Source organism: Cryptomeria japonica, unplaced genomic scaffold (genome assembly GCF_030272615.1).
Source record: "Cryptomeria japonica unplaced genomic scaffold, Sugi_1.0 HiC_scaffold_210, whole genome shotgun sequence".
Classification (NCBI taxonomy): Eukaryota; Viridiplantae; Streptophyta; class Pinopsida; order Cupressales; family Cupressaceae; genus Cryptomeria; species Cryptomeria japonica.
The window spans coordinates 145,001-152,179 of NW_026729032.1; the positions used below are offsets into that span (position 1 = coordinate 145,001).

The 7,179-nt window shown below is 63.1% G+C and overlaps 1 non-coding gene across 1 annotated transcript; it reads right to left on the reverse strand.

Moving 5' to 3' along the window:
* Window positions 1-5,790: 5,790 nt before the first annotated feature.
* On the reverse strand, window positions 5,791-5,909 carry LOC131868582 (5S ribosomal RNA). Its single transcript, XR_009367029.1, has one exon. It is a non-coding gene; the product is annotated as a 5S ribosomal RNA (ribosomal RNA).
* Between the last annotated feature and the right edge of the window lie 1,270 nt (window positions 5,910-7,179).

Here is a 7,179-nt window from a genome sequence, read left to right on the forward strand (position 1 = left end):
CCTGCCCGGGTGCGCGCACCTTGCTAGGGCGTCGGGTGTGCACCCGGCCCGGCCTACGTGCGTGCACCTGGACGGGGCGTCGTGTGCGTGCAGTGTCCCGTCTGCAACGCGGTGCCCACACACCACCTCGGGCGCAACGACCTGCGCTCACATGTGGGCCGAGTGCACCTTGGTGCATGTTCGGGGCGCCTCGGGTGCACGCTCGATCTTGCCCCGGTGCACCAAGGCGCTCGGTTTGCCCCGGGTGCGCACTTGGTGCAAGGTGGGCACCCAAAATAGGGATCAAGCACCAAAACACAAGTTTCGGGATGCAAAATGGGACCCAAGGACCACAAATGCGTTCCAAGACCCATGATGGGTCCACGAGAACAAAAATGTGTTCCGAGACTTAATAAACAAATATTGGGTTTTAGGAGAAGAAACATGCTCTGATGCCCAAAACGAGAATCGACCCCGAAAAGGCCACAGGCCAAAAGTGGGATGCGAGACAAAAAAAAATGGGACCCGAGGACCAAAATTGGGTTCCCAGGTCGAAGACAGGGCAACCGGACAAGAAACGACCTCTAAGGCTCGAAATGAGTCCCGACGACTAAAACTTGACAAGAAGCACCCATCAGGCACCCAACTCGACACCCATGGGATGCCGACCCACCCGGGCTTCCACCTAGCACACCTTGGCACCCACCCACCCTCGCACCCAACCTCGCACCCAACTTAGCACCTTTGAACCCACATTGGCACTCACCCTGACCCTGGCACCTTGGAACCCACATTGGCACTCACCTTGACCCTGGCACCCACCTTTGCACTCACCTTGGGACCCACCCTGGCTCCCACCTCGGCACCCACCCAGACACCCACCTTGGTTCCTTGGCACCCACCTTGGATCCTTGGCACCCACCCCGACACCCACCTTGGCACGCAACTTGGCTACTTGCCACCCACCTTGGCTCCTTGACGCCCACCCCGACAACCACCCCGTGACCTACCCTGGCTAGGGTTGGTGCACACCCACCCTGGTGCCCACCTTGGCACCCACCCCATGACCCACCTTGGCACACACCTTAGTACCCACCCCGTTACCCACCCTAGGACCCACCCCGTGACCCACCTTGGCCAGGGTGGGTGCCTTGGTGCGCACAACTTGCCTGGGCTGCACACCAGGGCGGGCTCAAGATGGCACCCGCGTTCCGTTTTTTTCACTATCTTTCAAAACGGAAATTTTAAAATCTCGTTTTTTTTTTTTTTTTTGCCTTTTCTGGAAATTAGTGAAGGCAGCGCATCAAAGGTGCGCAATGCTGGTGCGAACCCGGGAGCGCTCCGATGTGTGCTCCAAGGTGCGGCGTGCACGAAGTCCGAGCCCGGCTTGCCCCGGGTGCGCACCTCGCGTGCACCTTCGCCGGGGTGAGCACCTTGGCTGGGTTGCGCGCCCTGGTGCGCACCAAGGAGCGCTCTGAAGTGTGCTCCAAGGTGCGGCGTGCACGAAGTCGGAGCTCGGTTTGCCCCGGGTGTGCACCTCGGGTGCGCACCTCGCGTGCACCTTCGCTGCGGTGGGCACCTTGGCTGGGTTGCGCGCCTTGGTGGGCACCATGCAGTGCACGAAGTCGGAGCCCGGTTTGCCCCGGGCGCGCACCTCCGCCAGGGTGGGCACCTTGGTGCGCACAACTTGCCTGGGCTGCGCACCAGGAAGGGCTCAAGATGGCACCCGCGTTCCGTTTTTTTCACTATCTTTCAGAACGGAAATTTTAAAATATCGTTTTTTTTTGCCTTTTCTGGAAATTAGTGAAGGCAGCGCATCAAAGGTGCGCAACGCTGGTGCGAACCTGGGAGCGCTCCGATGTGTGCTCCAAGGTGCGGCGTGCACGAAGTCGGAGCCCGGTTTGCCCCGGGTGCGCCCTGGTGGGCACCATGGTGCGCACCAAGGAGCGCTCCGAAGTGTGCTCCAAGGTGCGGCCTGCACGAAGTCGGAGCCCGGTTTGCCCCGGGTGTGCACCGCGGGTGGGCACCTTGGTGCGCATGCCTTGCCTGGGCTGCGCACCAGGGCGGGCTCAAGATGGCACCCGCGTTCCGTTTTTTTCACTATCTTTCAAAACGGAAATTTTAAAATCTCATTTTTTTTTGCCTTTTCTGGAAATTAGTGAAGGCAGCGCATCAAAGGTGCGCACCTCGCTGCCCACCACGGTGCGCAACGCCGGTGGGCACCCGGGAGTGCTTCGAAGTGTGCTCCAAGGTGCTGCGTGCACGTTGTCGGAGCCCGGTTTGCCCCGGGTGCGCACCTCGCGTGCACCTTCGTCGGGGTGGGCACCTTGGCTGGGTTTGCCCCGGCTGCGCTCCGAAGCGGGGTTATTGGAGCGCCGCCTCTTTTTTTGTCGGAGCGTTTGGTGGGGTTTCTCGCATTGGCTCTTCCCAGGCCCGGTTGCCACCCTGGCGCGCACGAAGTCGGAAGTAGGGTTAATTGCCCGGGTGCGCACCTTTGCCAGGGTGGGCACCTTACCTGGGCTGTGCACCCGGGCGGGCTCAAGATGGCACCCGCGTTCCGTTTTTTTCACTATCTTTCAAAACGGAAATTTTAAAATCTCCTCTTTTTTTTGCCTTTTCTGGAAATTAGTGAAGGCAGCGCATCAAAGGTGCGCACCTCGCTGCCCACCTTGGTGTGCTCTGAGGTGCGCACCCGGGAGCGCTACGAAGTGTGCTCCAAGGTGCGGCGTGCACGTTGTCGGAGCCCGGTTTGCCCCGGGTGCGCACCTCGCCTGCACCTTGGCCGGGGTGGGCACCCTGGCTGGGTTTGCCCAGGGTGCGCTCCGAAGCGGGGTTACTGGAGCGCCCCCTCTTTTTTTGTCAGAGCGTTTGGTGGGGTTTCTCGCATTGGCTCTTCCCAGGCCCGGTTGTTGGGTGCGCTCCCACCCTGGCGCGCGCGAAGTTGGAAGTTGGGTTAATTGCCCGGGCGCGCACCTTCGCCAGGGTGGGCACCTTGGTGCGCACACCTTGGCTGGGCTGCGCACCAGGGCGGGCTCAAGATGGCACCAGCATTCCCTTTTTCTCACTATCTTTCAAAACGGAAATTTTAAAATCTCGTTTTCTTTTGCCTTTTATGGAAATTAGTGAAGGCATCGCATCAAAGGTGCGCACCTCGCTGCCCACCTTGGTGTGCTCCGAGGTGCCCACCACGGTGCGCTCCGAGGTGCCCACCACGGTGCGCAACGCCGGTGCGAACCCGGGAGCGCCCCGATGTGTGCTCCAAGGTGCGGCGTGCACGAAGCCGGACCCCGGTTTGCCCCGGGTGCGCACCTCGCGTGCACCTTGGTGCGCACACCTTGGCTGGGTTGCGCGGCCTGGTGGGCACCATGGTGCGCACCAAGGAGCGCTCCGAAGTGTGCTCCAAGGTGCGGCGTGCACGAAGTCCTAGCCCGGTTTGCCCCGGGTGCGCACCTTCGCCGCGGTGGGCACCATGGCGTGCACGAAGTCGGAGCCCGGTTTGCCCCGGGTGCGCACCTCGCGTGCACCTTCGCCGGGGTGGGCACCTCGGCTGGGTTGCGCGCCCTGGTGCGCACCAAGGAGCGCTCCGAAGTGTGCTCCAAGGTGCGGCGTGCACGAAGTCGGAGCCCGGTTTGCCCCGGGTGCGCACCTTCGCCGCGGTGGGCACCCTGGTGCGCACCATGGCGTGCACGAAGTCGGAGCCCGGTTTGCCCCGGGTGCGCACCTCGCGTGCACCTTCAGCGGGGTTGCGCGCCCTGGTGCGCACCAAGGAGCGCTCCGAAGTGTGCTCCAAGGTGCGGCGTGCACGAAGTCGGAGCCCGGTTTGCCCCGGGTGCGCACCTCGCGTGCACCTTCGGCGGGGTTGCGCGCCCTGGTGGGCACCATGGTGCGCACCAAGGAGCGCTCCGAAGTGTGCTCCAAGGTGCGGCGTGCACGAAGTCGGAGCCCGGTTTGCCCCGGGTGCGCACCTCGCGTGCACCTTCGCCGCGGTGGGCACCATGGCGTGCACGAAGTCGGAGCCCGGTTTGCCCCGGGTGCGCACCTCGCGTGCACCTTCGCCGGGGTGGGCACCTCGGCTGGGTTGCGCGCCCTGGTGCGCACCAAGGAGCGCTCCGAAGTGTGCTCCAAGGTGCGGCGTGCACGAAGTCGGAGCCCGGTTTGCCCCGGGTGCGCACCTCGCGTGCACCTTCGCCGCGGTGGGCACCATGGCGTGCACGAAGTCGGAGCCCGGTTTGCCTCGGGTGCGCACCCCGCGTGCACCTTCGCCGGGGTGGGCACCTCGGCTGGGTTGCGCGCCCTGGTGCGCACCAAGGAGCGCTCCGAAGTGTGCTCCAAGGTGCGGCGTGCACGAAGTCGGAGCCCGGTTTGCCCCGGGTGCGCACCTCGCGTGCACCTTCGCCGCGGTGGGCACCTTGGCTGGGTTGGGCACCATTGAGCGCTCCGAAGTGTGCTCCAAGGTGCGCACCATGGCCCTCCAAGGTGCGCAGCATGGCGTGCACGAAGTCGGAGCCCGGTTTGCCCCGGGTGCGCACCTCGCGTGCACCTTCGCCAGGGTGGGCACCTCGGTGCGCACACCTTCTCAATGTTTTCTTGCCTTTTCTGGAAATTGGTGAAGGCAGCGCATCAAAGGTGCGCACCTCGGTGTGCTCCGAGGTGCGAACCCGAGAGCGCTCCGAGGTGCCCACGAAGTCGAAAGTCGGGTTAATTGCATTGTTTTCCCCGGGTGCGCTCCGAGGTGCGCAACATCGGTGCGCACCAAGGAGGGCTCCGAAGTGTGCTCCAAGGTGCGCACGATTCGGAGCTCGGTTTGCCCGGGGTGCGCACACCTTGGCTGGGTTGCGCACCCTTTGTGCGCTCCAAGGTGCGCACGAAGTCGGAGCTCGGTTTGCCCCGGGTGCGCACCTTCGCCAGGGTGCGCACCTTGATGCGCACGCCTTGGCTGGGCTGCGCACCTTGGTGGGCGCCATGGTGCGCACCTTTCGTGCGCTCCAAGGTGCGCACGAAGTCGGAGCTCGGTTTGCCCCGGGTGCGCACCTTGGTGGGCGCCATGGTGCACTCCGAGGTGCCCAAGATTGGTGCGCAACAAGGAGCGCTCCGAAGTGCGCTCCAAGGTGCGCAGGTGCGCGCGAAGTCGAAAGTTGGGTTAATTGTCCGGTTTGCCTCGGGTGCGCACCTTGCGTGCACCTTCGCCAGGGTGGGCGCCTTGGTGCGCACACCTTGGCTGGGCTGCGCACCCGGGCGCGCACACCTTGGCACCCGCGTTTCCTTCATTTTAAATTTTTTTTTTTTACAATCTCTCAAGTGGGAAATTCTATAATCTCAACTTTTTTTGCCTTTTCAGGAAACTTTTGAATGGAGCGCATCATTGGTGCGCTCCGAAGTGTGCTCCAAGGTGCGCACCTCTGGTGTGCTCCAAAGCTCTCTCCAGCTGCGTGCACCTGCCCCGGCCGCGCACCCGGCCCCGCCCAGCTTCGCTCACCTGTCCCGGGCGTCTGGTGCGGAACCTTAGAGTAAGAAACATCACCGTGCACCTTGGCCAACGTGCGCGACTCGACCGAGCGCGCACTGGCCGAGGTGCACACCGATTTCACCTGGGTGCGCGCGCAGCACCTCGGGCGCACCGGGGTGCGCGCACAACGCCCGGGTTGCACCGTGGCCTGTGTGCTCGGGGCGCCTCGGGTGCGCGCTCGGTGTCGCCCCCGCGCGCGCGGTAGTGCGGGCAGCGCACCCCGGCCCGGCCCGGCCCCGACGAGAACGCAAACGGGCAAAAGGTTTATTCAAATAGCATTGCGACGCCCGGCGAAAAACTAAGAAAGGGTGCAACACCGGGACTTCCCGGGAGGTCACCCATCCCAGTACTACTCCGGCCCAAGCGCGCTTAACTGCGGAGTTCTGATGGGATCCGGTGCACTAACGCTGGTATGATCGCACCCGTTATGAGCTTGTCGCAGTGTGTACTTAGCAAACCGCGACCCACGTGCGAATCCACCCCGGCCACCCACCCCCGTCGAGGTGCACACCCTCCCTCGCGAAGTGCGCCCCGTTCGCCAAGTGTGAGCCCTGCCCGGGTGCGCGCACCTTGCTAGGGCGTCGGGTGTGCACCCGGCCCGGCCTACGTGCGTGCACCTGGACGGGGCGTCGTGTGCGTGCAGTGTCCCGTCTGCAACGCGGTGCCCACACACCACCTCGGGCGCAACGACCTGCGCTCACATGTGGGCCGAGTGCACCTTGGTGCATGTTCGGGGCGCCTCGGGTGCACGCTCGATCTTGCCCCGGTGCACCAAGGCGCTCGGTTTGCCCCGGGTGCGCACTTGGTGCAAGGTGGGCACCCAAAATAGGGATCAAGCACCAAAACACAAGTTTCGGGATGCAAAATGGGACCCAAGGACCACAAATGCGTTCCAAGACCCATGATGGGTCCACGAGAACAAAAATGTGTTCCGAGACTTAATAAACAAATATTGGGTTTTAGGAGAAGAAACATGCTCTGATGCCCAAAACGAGAATCGACCCCGAAAAGGCCACAGGCCAAAAGTGGGATGCGAGACAAAAAAAAATGGGACCCGAGGACCAAAATTGGGTTCCCAGGTCGAAGACAGGGCAACCGGACAAGAAACGACCTCTAAGGCTCGAAATGAGTCCCGACGACTAAAACTTGACAAGAAGCACCCATCAGGCACCCAACTCGACACCCATGGGATGCCGACCCACCCGGGCTTCCACCTAGCACACCTTGGCACCCACCCACCCTCGCACCCAACCTCGCACCCAACTTAGCACCTTTGAACCCACATTGGCACTCACCCTGACCCTGGCACCTTGGAACCCACATTGGCACTCACCTTGACCCTGGCACCCACCTTTGCACTCACCTTGGGACCCACCCTGGCTCCCACCTCGGCACCCACCCAGACACCCACCTTGGTTCCTTGGCACCCACCTTGGATCCTTGGCACCCACCCCGACACCCACCTTGGCACGCAACTTGGCTACTTGCCACCCACCTTGGCTCCTTGACGCCCACCCCGACAACCACCCCGTGACCTACCCTGGCTAGGGTTGGTGCACACCCACCCTGGTGCCCACCTTGGCACCCACCCCATGACCCACCTTGGCACGCACCTTAGTACCCACCCTGTTACCCACCCTAGGACCCACCCCGTGACCCACCTTGGCCAGGGTGGGTGCACCCACCCTGGTGCC